The sequence below is a fragment of the Tetrao urogallus genome, assembly GCF_951394365.1.
Source record: "Tetrao urogallus genome assembly, chromosome: 3".
NCBI classification, from domain to species: Eukaryota; Metazoa; Chordata; class Aves; order Galliformes; family Phasianidae; genus Tetrao; species Tetrao urogallus.
In genome coordinates this window covers 476,650-490,060 of record NC_136815.1, presented here as the reverse complement: position 1 = coordinate 490,060, position 13,411 = coordinate 476,650, and the positions used below count along the sequence as shown (strand labels likewise).

Here is a 13,411-nt window from a genome sequence, read left to right as displayed (position 1 = left end):
GGAGGGTTGGACTTGATGACCTTCAAAGGTGCCTTCCAACCCTAAGGATTCTGTGATTCTATGGGACTCGGAGCCCAGGCATGGAGCTTGGGTATGAAAATCATAGAAGCACAGAATGCCCTGGGTTAGAAGGGACCTCAAGGATCATGAAGCTCCAATCCCCCCCAGCACACACAGGGCCACCAACCTCCACATCTAATGCTAGATCGAGCTGCCCAGGGCCCCATCCAGCCTTGAACACCTCCAGGGATGGATGGGGCTCCACAGCCTCTCTGGGCAGCTGTTCTGGCCCCTCACTGCTCTCACAGCAAAGAACTTCCCCTGATACCCAGCGTGGGAGATGGATAAAGGACCCGGTCATGGGGTTTGGGTAAGGAATTACTTCGCCACGGAGCTGGGGTACGGGACGCGGTCACAGAGCCAGGTGTGGGGCTCAGGCACAAAGTGTGGGGCACAAAGTGTGGGGCACAGGGCTGGAGCTCAAGCACTGCCAACACCTGCCCGCCCCACGAGCCGTCAGCCCCGAGCTGCCACCGAGCTGCTCGGCAGCACAACCAGCACAGCACCATTCCCTGGGGCTGCAATACAGCTGGGGAGGTTAAGCGTGCTCCGAAGATGACATCCCAAACTGCACAACTGCAAATCTGTTAATCCCGCTGCTTGTCCCAATTAGCCGTTTCCAGCAACAGCCAACACTCTCATGAGCTAATTAAGACGAGCCGGGCAGGCTGAGCAGAAATGCCAACATCTGTGAGCAAATTAAAGCAATTCCATACGCTGCCAGTCTCGGTGCATGGGCCCGGGGCAGAGCAGGGCAACCAGGTGGGGATGGGCCTGCAGCCCCACTGCTTGGACCCCACAGCTCACGGACAGACGGACGCTGCCAGAGCTGCAAGCAGAGCAACTCACAGCAAGAACCATGGTGTCCCAGTCAGCACAGCCATGGGATCACACACAGCTCGGGTTGTGCCAATGGGAAAGGGCTGAAAAAGCACCGCTTCCCAATGGGGGACACCACTCTTCATCACCAGCCCCATTCAGACACGGAGCTGCTGACCACCGCCTGTGCCCACCCACCCCTCTGCCTGAGGGCAGGGAGGCCCTGCACAGGGATTTGGACAGGCTGGACCGCTGGGCTGAGGGGAACGGGATGAGGTTCAACGAGGCCGAGTGCCGGGTGCTGCACTTTGGCCACAGCAACCCCATGCAGTGCTGCAGGCTGGGGGATGAGTGGCTGTGAGTGTGAAGAAGAGAAGGAGCTGGGGGTGTTGGTTGGTGCTGGGCTGAACACGAGCCCACAGTGTGCCCAGGTGGCCAAGAGGGCCAGCGGCGTCCTGGCCTGCATTAGGAATGGCCAGCAGGAGCAGGGAGGGGAGCATCCATCCCCTGTGCTCAGCTGTGGTGAGGCCGCACCTCGAGCGCCGTGTTCAGTTTTGGGCTCCTCACTGCAGGAAAGATGTTGAGGTCGTGGAGCGTGTGCAGAGAAGGGCAGCGAAATGGTGAGGGGTCTGGAGCACAGGGCTGGTGAGGAGCGGCTGAGGGAGCTGGGAATGTTCAGTGCAGAGCTCAGGGGAGACCTGACTGTGCTCTGCAGCTTCCTGAAGGGACGCTGGGGTGAGGAGGGGTTTGGCCTCTTCTCCCAGGCACCGAGCAGCACACGGGGCAATGGCCGTAAGTTGTGCCAGGGGAGCTTTAGATCAGACATAAGGAAGAACTGCTTCTCTCAGATGGTGCTCATGCACTGCAATGGTTGCACAGAGAGGTGGTGCAGCCGCCGTCCGGACGAGGAGCTGTGTGACGTGGTTTGGTGCTGGTGGTGGCAACGGTGACGAGGAGACGGTTGGACCAGATGATCTTACAGGTCGTTTCTAACCTTGTGATTCTATGACTCTATGGTTCTACGATTCCCCATCCCCTGAGCCGTCCGCCCTCCGAATGCACGCCACTCCAACTGAGGGGTGAGCACTTGGTGCAGGACTGCAGCACGAGCTCAGGCACACAGCAGCAGCTGCCCTGAGCACAGACGCCATCGCCGTGACCCTCGGCCAGTGGCCCAGCTCCCACCCCAGCCACGCAGCTCCCAGATCCTCGGTGCCATTGGATCATGCACGGTTCCCAGCCGCTTTCTGGCACGCCGTCAGGAGCTGTGCTGTCAATACGAGCATCTGCAAAGCGGCAGCAGAAGGGATTTTCATTCTGGCAGAGCCACACCAGAGCTCCTAACGCATTCCACAACCCGGATTTCGTTCCGCGATGCAGAGCTGATGCTGTCCCACCGAGCCCGATGGCAGCCAGCACAGCTCCAACCATAAAGAACCGGGACTACGCACACACCCAGGCTGCACAACTGCACCCTGCCCACACCAAACCCAGGTGGGTTTATTAAAGGTTGGCTCCTGGGGCTTGCTGGCTGCCACCTGAGTTTGGCTGCTCCTGCAGGAGACCCTCCAGCGCTTCAGCACTTGGTTTCAGTGTGCCTCTCCACCACCATGCTCCTGCTTGCCCCCTCAGCTCTGCTGCTCCACACCATGAGTTTGGGGCACAGCCGTGACGGTGCTGGGGGACTCTGGTGTCTGTTTGGGCTGGGAACACGCCGGCCATGTCTGAAAGTGAGAGGATGAGGGGAGGCGGCCTCACATCGCACCCAGGGAAGGCTCAGGTTGGATGGTAGGAAACATTTCTCCTCCAAAGAGCCGCGATGCATCGGCACAAACTGCCCAGGGAGGTGTGGGGGTTGCTGGAGCTGCTCCAGAACCGTGGGGATGCGGCACCTGGGGACACGGCAGTGGTGGGGGTGATGGGGATGGGTTGGGCCTGGGGATCCTGGAGGTCTCTTGTAATCGTTAATGAATCCATGATTCCAGGATTCTAATCAAAAAGGTCAGAACAAATGCTTCCACCAAGAGGCAGCTCCAGCTGAGCCATTCCTACCCCAGGAGGCAGCCAGCAGCCACAGCAGCCACAGCACCCACAGCACACACCCAGCACCCACAGCATGCACATCACCCACAGCACGCACCCAGCACCCACAGCACCTACATCACCCACAGCACCCACAGCACGCATATCACCCACAGCACGCACCCAGCACCCACAGCACCTACATCACCCACAGCACACACAGCACCCACAGCACCCACATCACCCACAGCACTCACCCAGCACCCACAGCACCCGCAGCACCCACAGCACCCGCAGCACCCGCAGCACCCGCAGCACCCACAGCACGCACCCAGCACCCACAGCACCCACATCACCCACAGCACCCACAGCACCCACAGCACCCACAGCACACACCCAGCACCCACAGCACGCACCCAGCACCCACAGCACCCACAGCACCCACAGCACGCACCCACAGCACCCACATCACCCACAGCACCCACAGCACCCACAGCACGCACCCAGCACCCACATCACCCACAGCACCCACATCATCCGCAGCACCCACAGCACCCACATCATCCGCAGCACCCGCAGCACCCGCAGCACCCACAGCACCCACAGCACTCACAGCACTCACAGCACGCACCCAGCACCCACAGCACGCACCCAGCACCCACAGCACGCAGCCCCCAGCACCCAGCCACGTGGCTCAGAGCTGAAGGGAAGCTGGAAGAGCACACCCATGTGAGTTTACAGGAGACCAGCCCTAATTAAACCATCCGTGAGTGGCACACGATCATTTCCACTGCTAGAAAGAACGCAGCCCTGAGCCAGCGTGACCGCCTCACTTCTGTGATCCCAGCTCACAAGGCTGCCTGGGCTCTTTGGGGCAGCACCCCAACTCCGTGCCACGTTGGCATCCCAAATCACGCAACACTGGCACCCCAAGACTTTGCTGCACTGGCACCCCAAGTCTTTGCCACATTGGCATCCCAAGTCCTTGCCAAATTGGCACCCCAAGCCTTTGCCACATTGGGATCCCAAGTCTTAACCATCCTGGCATCCCAAGTCTTTGCCACAGTAGCACCCTAATTAAGCCTTTGCCATCCTGGCATCCCAAGCCTTTGCCATCTTGGCATCCCAATTCTTCACTGTGCCCAGCAGCACTTGGGGAAACACCTCCCATGCCCCACAAAGTCTGTCCTGAGACCCCTGGGCTGCAATCTGCTCCCCCTGCAGAGCAGCCCCTGCAGATCAGCCTCGTCTCTGTCAACCCCCCCCCCCCCCAAATTCCTGCACTAATCCCCATCCTCTCCAGTTTCAGTCACAACTTTCCACGTGGCACAGCATCAAAAGCTTTGCTGAACTCCTGCTACATTGGATCTGCCCCACGTCTTTCATCCAGGAGAGGATTTTGTGCTCAGAGGAGAGGCGAGGACGTACGACGGGTTTCTGTTAAATCTCTTCTTTTATCTCCTTTCCATTTAGCTGTGTGGCTCCAGTTGCTCTCTAGGATCGCTTCCAAAGCATTCCAGCCCACCAAGCTCAGCTGTGACACCAGCACCTCTCACACAATCACTGCACACAGGGGCAGCTGAGCACCTCCCTGGGGGTGACCCAGAGGGGCACAAGGAGGGGGCTGCTGCTCCAGCACCCATTTCTTCCCCCCAGTGCCACGGGATGCAGACAAAAGGACGGGAGCTCATGTGAGCATGAAATAGACACCATCCCCAGCAGCAATCACAACGCTGTACTCACAGACACGATGATTCTGGAGTAAATATAATTGGAGCGAACCAATATGGCAACAACAACAACAAGTGTGCAGCAGGATTGAAGTTGTTCCTTTGCTGAGGGACCCAGGCTGATGTGCTCACTGCACAGCCTCTGGGGCCCCTTCCTGTGCCCGATCCCAAATGAAGGACACTGTCCTGTGGGAAAGGCTTCTTCTGACAGAGAACGGGGAGTGATGGCCTGGTGGGGAAACGTGGGTGCGAGAACTCAGGTGGTTCTACCGTGGTTGGCGTGGGCAGGCAGCACAGCAATGACGATGGGAAATGAAACAAAACTCGCTCGTCTGATTTTGTCATAGAATGGGCTGGGTTGGAAGGGCCCTTACAGATCCTAGGGCCACGGGGTGGTTGGATTGGAAGGGTCCTTAAAGATTACAGAGGCATGAAGTGGGTTGGGTTGGAAGGGCCCTTAAAGCTTGTAGAGACATGGTATGGTTGTGTTGGAGAGGTCCTTACTGATCATAGAGCCACTGAATAGTTTGCTTAGAAGGATCCTTACAGATCATAGAGACAGTATGGTTGGGTTGGAAGGGTCCTCACAGATCACACAACCACAGAATGGTTGGGTTGGAAGGGTCCTTATAGATCACACAACCACAGAATGGTTGGGATGGAAGGGTCCTTACAGATCACACAACCATGGAATGGTTAGGTTGGATTGGAAGGGTCCTTACAGATCACACAACCACAGCATGGTTGGGTTGGAAGGGACCCCCCAGCCCCAGCCCTGCCGTGGGCTGGCTGCCCCCCAGCTCAGGCTGCTCAGGGCCCACCCCCAGCCCGGGGCACCGCCATGGCTGGGGCACCCACAGCTCCGGGCAGCAGTGCTGGGGCTGCACCGCCTCTGGGTGAAGGATTTCCCCACGTCTGACCCCAACCCGCCCTCTGTTGGCTTGGGGTTGAAGCCATTCCCCCACATCCTGTCACTGTCATCTGTCCATGTAAAAGAGAGGACAAGGTGAAGCCAAACCCCTCTGTGATGCCAGACGTTCAGACCTCGCCAGCCCCATTCCGCTTTTCCCCCAATGCCTCAGGGCTCCAGAGCTGCTCAGTGCCACGGGGGGCAAAGCTGACCCCCAGACGGGTGAACTGAACCCAGGGACGAAGAGGCAGAAGCTGAGCTTAGGCCTGCTGAGGACACGGCACCTTCATAGCCCAGATGATGCTCCAGGCCCCCCGCTCCCATCCCCACCGCTCTGCAGCAGGACACAGCAGGAACCCCTCCAAAATTCAGACAGCAGAGCAGCTCCTGCCTTCGGCAAACAGCTTCCCCTGCTTTCCAGCAGCTCTAAGTCCTTTACTAGGAGGAAAGCCGCAGAAGCCTCCTCGTTAGCTCTGCACACCTTGTGGTGCGAGCTCCCTCACGCGGCACCGAAAGGAGAGACCACCCCGCACCCACCGGGATGGGCAGCAGCTGTGGCTCAGCACGGGGACATCAGCTGGGCTGAGAGCTGGGCAGCACAGCAGGTAACGAAACAAAGGCAGCGACAGCAGCAGATGCTGCTGCGGTTTTGGTTTTTTGGTGGTTATTTTTTTTCTTTTTCCTTTCAAATGTGCTGTTTAAATGGGGACGGCACAGCTCGAAGTTTGAAGCTCCTCGGCACCCTTACGCGGTGCTTGGGGAGAGACGAGAGGGAGCCGAGAAACAGGAGGAGAGCGGCTGCGTGTGGGCAGGGAGTGACAGGACACGGGGAAACGGCCTGCAGCTCAAAGAGGGCGGGATGGGGTCAGAGATGGGGAAATCCTTCACCCAGAGGCGGTGCAGCCCCAGCACTGCTGCCCGGAGCTGTGGGTGCCCCAGCCATGGAGGTGCCCCAGGCTGGGGGTGGGACCTGAGCACCCTGAGCTGGGGGGCAGCCAGCCCACGGCAGGGCTGGGGCTGGGGTGTCCCTTCCAACCCAACCATGCTGTGGTTGTGTGATCTGTAAGGACCCTTCCAATCCAACCTAACCATTCCATGGTTGTGTGATCTGTGAGGACCCTTCCATCCCAACCGTTCTGTGGTTGTGTGATCTGTAAGGACCCTTCCAACCCAGCCCATTCCATGCCTCTGTGATCTTCCAGGACCTTTCCAACCCAATCACTCCATGGTTCTACGACTTTTAAAGACCTTTCCAACCCAAACTGTTCCATGCCTCTATAATCTTCAAGGACCCTGTCAACCCAACCATTCCATAGTCCTATGACTTTTAGGAACATTTCCATTCCAACCCATTCCACAGCTCTGTGATCTTCAAGGACCCTTCCAACCCATTCCACAGCTCTATGAACTTTAATGACCCTTCTAACCCAACCCATTCTGTATGTCTACTGCTCTATGATCTTTCCTATCCAACCCATTCCATGTTGCCATATTACAGCAACTCCCTTTTTTGTGTCAGCCTTACTGGAAGAACAGCAGAAACGGACCCAGAACCTCGAGGAACCCACTCCTAACTCCACCTGGAGAGGAACAAGGGTCTTTCCAAGGCACCAGCTGCCCTTCCCATCTCTGCACCAGACCCTGCGCCATCAGCTCCATGCAGGGACACAACTCCTGTGGCAGCTGCCCCTTGGGAAGCACCGCTGCACTGCAAGGGGCAGAGAGGGGCTGGGGGCTGCTCCAGGAGATGGCCAGCTCCCCTGGTGTGGGGCTGGGGGCCCCGGGACCCAAACAGAGCAAGGCTGCAGACCAGGGAGAGAGCTGCGGGTTCAAAGGGCAGAGCTTCCAAAGGGGATCGCAGAACGGATGTGGTTGGAAGGGACCTTAAGGATCCCAAAGTCCCAGAACCACAGGGGCTGGAAGGGACCTCTGGAGCTCCTCCAGCCCCACCCGGCCCCCTCCTCCCACCCCCACCCCCCAGATACCCATCAGCGCTGCTCACACCCCTCTCAGCCTTCTCTCCCCCAGCTGCACAGCCCCGGGGCTCTCAGCCCGTCCCCACCAGGAGGGGCTCCAGGCCCCTCCATCCCCACACCCTCCGCTGGGCTCTCCCAGCACTTCCCAGTCTGCCCTGAACTGGGAGCCCAGCGCCGGGCGCAGCGCTCCAGCAGTGCCTGCAGGGCAGAGCAGAGGGGAGCAGCACCTCCCTGCCCTGCTGGCTGCACTCTGGCAATGCACCACAGGGTCCCGTTGGCCCTCTTGGCCTCCAGAGCTCACTGCTTTCTTGCCTCAAGGTTTGCAGCAGCATTTGGGAGCAGCACAAGGCCGATGCTCCGGGATCACTGCAGGCAGACGGCAGCACAGCACTCAGCGATTTCCTGGGCACATCCCTGGCTCAGCAAAAAGAGCTGCTGGTTTATTTCATGCCCTCTGCTTATTTCACATCTTCTGCTCCCACCCACTGTCTGAGCACGAACGGACAGGCTTGCTGCCTGATGCTGGCACACAGGAGCATCGCTGCTGGCAGATCAGCGCGCCTCAGGCTTCTCTCTGGGTCACCTTTGGGTGCAAACCAGGCCGAGCCGCAGGGCTGCTGTCCTGGCCGTGCATTCTCAGACCTGCTGCAGCCCCTCTGCCCTCTGCAGGGCCCTCCCTGCTGCTGTGCTGACAGAGCAGGGCGCCCTGTGCCGGCAGCTCCATCACGCTGCACACACGCACACACTGCCAACCTGAGCTCAGCCATTCCTCCACCCCAACTACCGGGCAGGAGGGGCTCCTCTGGATGCCGAGTGCCACGGCTCCTCCAGGCTCAGCCCAAAGGAAAAATAAAGAGCAGAACTTCAGGACTGACCATAAAACCATTTCCTGAGGCAGAAAAAGGAAAAATAGTACCCGCAAGGAGGTTCAGCTTGCCCAAGGAGGCTGTGGATGCCCCATCCCTGCAGGCATTGGAGGCCAGGCTGGATGTGGCTCTGGGCAGCCTGGGCTGCTGGTTGGCGACCTGCACACAGCAGGGGTTGGAAGCAGGTGAGCATTGGGGCCTTTGTAACCCAGGCCATTCTGTGTTAACAACAGAGGTCTCTATCTACCAAACGACCATTCGCTCACTGCTCACCGACTGACACGCAGTCCCTGAGCAACAGCTGCTTCCCCCTTGGTCAGCTCTCCCCAAAGTTTTTATGATTCCATACGTTACCTGCAGGGCGCCTACAGGAAAGCTGGGCAGGGACTTTTTATAAGGCAACATAGTGACGAAACAAGAGCAAACGGCTTTAAACTGCAAGAGATTTAGACTAGACCTTAAGGAGAAATTCTTTACCGTGAGGGTGGGGAGACACTGGAACAGGCTGCCCAGTGAGGCTGTGGATGTCCCCTCCCTGGAGGCATCCAAGGCCAGGCTGGATGGGGCCATGAGCAACTTGGTCTGGTGGGAGACGTCCCTGCCTATTGTAGGGGACTGGAAGTAGCTGATCTTAAAGGTCCCTTCCAACCCAAACCATTCCATGATTCTGTAATCCTAAAGGCACCTTTCAACTCAAATCATTCCGTGCTTCTATGATCTCTGAGGTCCCTTCCAAGCCAACCATCCCATGGCTCTATGACCTATAAGGACCCTCCAAACCCAGCCATCCCATGGCTCTATGACCTTTAAGGACCCTCCAAACCCAGCCATTCCACGGTTCTATGACCTTTAAGGACCCTCCAAACCCAGCCATCCCATGGCTCTATGACCTTTAAGGACCCTCCAAACCCAGCCATTCCACGGCTCTATGACCTATAAGAACCCTCCAAACCCAGCCATTCCATGGCTCTATGACCTATAAAGACCCTCCAAACCCAGCCATCCCATGGCTCTATGATCCATAAGGTCTCTTCCAAGCCAATGATCCCATGGCTCTATGCTCTGTAAGGACCCTTCTAACCCAACCATTCCACAGCTCTATGATGCTTAAGAATAATTTCAACCCAATACATTCTATCATTCCATGGCTCTATGACGTTCCAGTACACACCAATCCATTCTAAGCTTATACGACCTTCCAGGATCCTTCTAATTCAATCATTCCATTGCTCTATGATCTTTAAGGACCCTTGCAACCCAACCATCCCACCCCTCTATGATCTGTAAGGACCCTTCCAACCCAATCATTCCATGGCTCTGTGATCTTCAAGGACCCTTCCAACCCAACCATCCCACCTCTCTATGATCTACAGGGACCCTTCTAACCCAATCCAACCCAATCATTCCGTGGCTCTGTGATCTTCAAGGACCCTTCCAACCCAACCATCCCACCTCTCTATGATCTACAGGGACCCTTCTAACCCAATCCAACCCAATCATGCCATGGCTCTGTGATCTTCAAGGACCCTTCCAACCCAACCATCCCACCTCTCTACGATCTACAGGGACCCTTCTAACCCAATCATTCCATGGCTCTGTGATCTTCAAGGACCCTTCCAACCCAACCACTCTGTGACTCTACAAAGACTGTGACCCCCCAGAGCTGCCTGCTGGGCCAGCACAACCCTTACCAACCAACAGCACCAGCAGAAGGCATCAATGCAGAGCACCCACACAGCTCCTTCCCCACAGCACCTCCTGAGCTCCGCAATTTGTCCTAGCACCCAACTGCCTCCACCTTAGCAGCACTGCCGCCCCCAGCCGCCCTCCCAGCCCTGCAGGTCGAGTCACTGCAGCTCAGATGAGCAGAAGAACACGCAGAGAGACACGCAGCCCACGTCAGACACAAGGAAGCAGCAGCTCAGCACCACGATCCGTCCCCGCCAGGCACGGCTCCGTGCTCCAGCAGCTGCTGATGCCGCATGAGGCCTCCGCATGCCTCGGGGAGGGAGGTGAAGTCAGCAAACCTCACCCATCAATTAGCCCTCAATTAGCCACGCTGTTTGTATCCCGAAAGTGTTGCTCAGAACCCAGGAACCCGCCGCTATTAAGTGGCCCCAGAGCTCCCAGCGAAGCGGCACCAGGGCTCCCGAGGGCAGCGGCTCCACACAGAGCTCATCCAAAAGGAATCCCAACCTCCTTCAGCTCCTGTTCAGCCGTCCAACGGTTTTGGCTGTGCTCGGTGGCAGTGGGGACTGCCGACATCAGCCGGCTGCATGCTGCCTTTGGGGCAGCCTCCCTCTCACAATTGCTGCCCCTGAATTTCACCGGGTGCCATCTCTCTCTTCTTGAGGAAGAACTGACTCTGAACAAGGAGAACGCATCCACAGCCATGAGCCCTGTGCAAAACGCAGCTCCAGAGCTCGTCTCTGCAGCTCCAGAGCTCATCTCTGCAGGACGAATTAAGCCAAGCCTACGGGAGGTGTTCCTGCCTGTGGAACTGGCGGGCTTTAAGGTCCGTCGCCACCCAAAGCGCCCCATGATGATGAGAGCCCACAAACGGCTCTGAAGCGCTTTGCCTCCCACAGCCGGGGGGAAATGGGATCTGCAGAGGTGAGAGGAGTTCCCACAAGTTACGAAAAGAGTGTCAAAGAATCACGGAGTGTGAAGGCCTCGCCTCCGAGGAAACTGAATTAGGTTATGCCTATGCACACGCATTTACTTTCCTGCTTTCTGCTGATGCACCTCTCCTTCCTGACGGCGCTTACGGGTTCGTATTCCTGCTCCTACAGCCCGCTCCTTCCACCTCCTGCCGGAGGAAACTCAACGAGAGGAATTAACCACAGGCCAGCAAAAAAGATACAGGAAAAAGGGAGGTAGGAAATGAGAAAGGTGCGAGCAGCACAGCAAGAAACGCAGACACAGGGTGAGGATTCGGCTCCTGCTCCATCCCAAGAGGGCAGAACTCATTTTCACGGGCGCTACGGGGCTCAGGAGAGCGCTGTGCTCGCTGCCCTGCAGCATCCCTCACCCTGAGGAAAACCAACGGCTCAGCTTCTGCTTCATGGCCCAAACCGATGTGAAGAAGGAAAAGGGTGAGAGAACTGCTGGGGGGAGGCTCTGCTGCTCCCCAGCTGCCAGGCAGATCAGCAGCTCACGCGACACTGGTGCCAGCAGTGCAAGGAAGGACGCGATCAGACGCGGCCGACCCAGGACAGCTGAGCTCTGCTCCTGAAACAAAGAGCTTCAGGATTGTCTCAGGCTTTAACAACAGCTTTTAGAAGTTGCACGGTGCAGATGTGGGCTGTGCTCCCACAGCTCTTGCCACGGCCCAGCAGGTTCACGTACCCACCAAAGAGTATCAAGTACCTTAAACTTAAGGAGGGGAGGTTTCGATTGGATATCAGGGGAAAGTTCTTCAAAGAGAGAGTGGGGAGGTGCTGGAGCAGCCGCCCAGAGGGGCTGTGGGTGCCTCATCCATGGAGGTGTTCAAAGCCAGCTTGGATGGGGCCCTGGGCAGCCTGGGCTGGTGTCAGATCCAGAGGTTGGTGGCCCCGTGTGTGGCAAGGGGTCGGAGCTCAATGGTCCTTGGGTCCCTTCCAACCAGTGCCATTCCCTGGTTCTAACAGTACAAAGTTTTAAAGAAGTCAGCATTCATCTCTCTGGCTCCTTGTTGCAGAGCAAAGCTGAGCTCTGAGCTCAACCTCAACGCTGCGACCGTCCGAGCTCCCACTCAGCTGCTGCTGCCTGCAGCCATCCCCAAAAAACAGCACCCCAAGCAGCAGTGCTTTGTCATCTGGGCAACAAGCCGGGGGAACGGCGCAGTCAGCACGGGGCAGGGATGCAGTCCTGAGGAGCGCTCACCCTGTGCTGCTCTGCAGGAAGCAGAACTGGGACAGTCACCCTTTCCCACCTCCTTATCCTCAGCCGCCAGCAACAGCTGCTTGCCCTTAGGGTGTGGGGTCACATCACAGCTGAAACGGCCCCAAAGGGGGGCAGCAAATGGTCTGAATTGGAAGAACCCCAAAGAAAAGGCACCAAGCAGGCCTGAGCACAATAACCCAAGGATGGGCAGCGAATGGCCCCGACCACAAAAACACAGAGGGACAGCAAACTGTGCCTGTGGGCTGGGAGAGAGGGAGAGCAAACTGTGCCTGTGGGCTGGGAGAGAGGGACAGCAAACTGTGCCTGTGGGATGGGAGAAAGGGACAGCAAACTGTGCCTGTGGGCTGGGAGTGAGGGACAGCAAACTGTGCCTGTGGGCTGGGAGAGAGTCGGAGCTCCTCTGCCTTCCTCCAACATGCTGGGAAATATCTCCACTGCCTGCTGCAGGGAGCCTCAAGGGGTGGCACTCAATGACCTGTAGAGGTCCCTTCCAACCCCAACAGTTCTGTGGTTCTGTGATCTCAGGAGGAGAAACGTAGCCGAGGGCAATGCCTTTGCTTTAGTCAGCACAGGGGAAGCGCAGATTCCATCCTGCACAGCTGACGTGCTGCAGCCACCCGGATACAGGCGCTGCCCCCCTCCCAGCTGCACGCAGCTCACAGGGGTGCCACCCCCCCGGGTGGATCCATCTGCAGCAGGGTGAAAGGATGGGGAGGGCTGTGCAACCCCTCACGGGTGCCTCGGCGAAGCAAAAATCCCAGAATCCCAGGTTGGAAGGAACCTCTGGAGCTCCTCCAGTCCAAGCCCCAAAGCAATTCCCTGTAGCAGCTGCACAGGAAGGTATCTGGGTGGGTTTGGATCTGCGCAGGGAAGACTCTCCCACCCCTCTGGGCGGCTCTGCCGCGCTCACAGCACAACGTTTCCATCCTCCTGTTCAGAAGGAAACTCCCTGGGCTCTGGTTTGTGCCTGGTGCCCCTTGTCCTGTTAATGGGGCAGCACGGAACAGAGCCCAGCCCCCTCCTCACAACCCCACCCTCCAGATATCCGTCAGCACCGAGCCCAGGATGTGAGAACACAAACCCAGGCCACGAGCACTCAACCCCCACGTGCTGTGGGAGCAGGATGGGGCATCAGCTCACAAG

At 57.9% G+C, this 13,411-nt stretch overlaps 1 protein-coding gene across 1 annotated transcript in view; it reads right to left on the bottom strand.

Moving 5' to 3' along the window:
* HSF1 (heat shock transcription factor 1) overlaps positions 1-13,411 on the bottom strand; it is a gene marked incomplete at both ends in the record, with an annotated part of 74,543 nt that overhangs the window by 59,524 nt on the left and 1,608 nt on the right. The window lies entirely within an intron of this gene.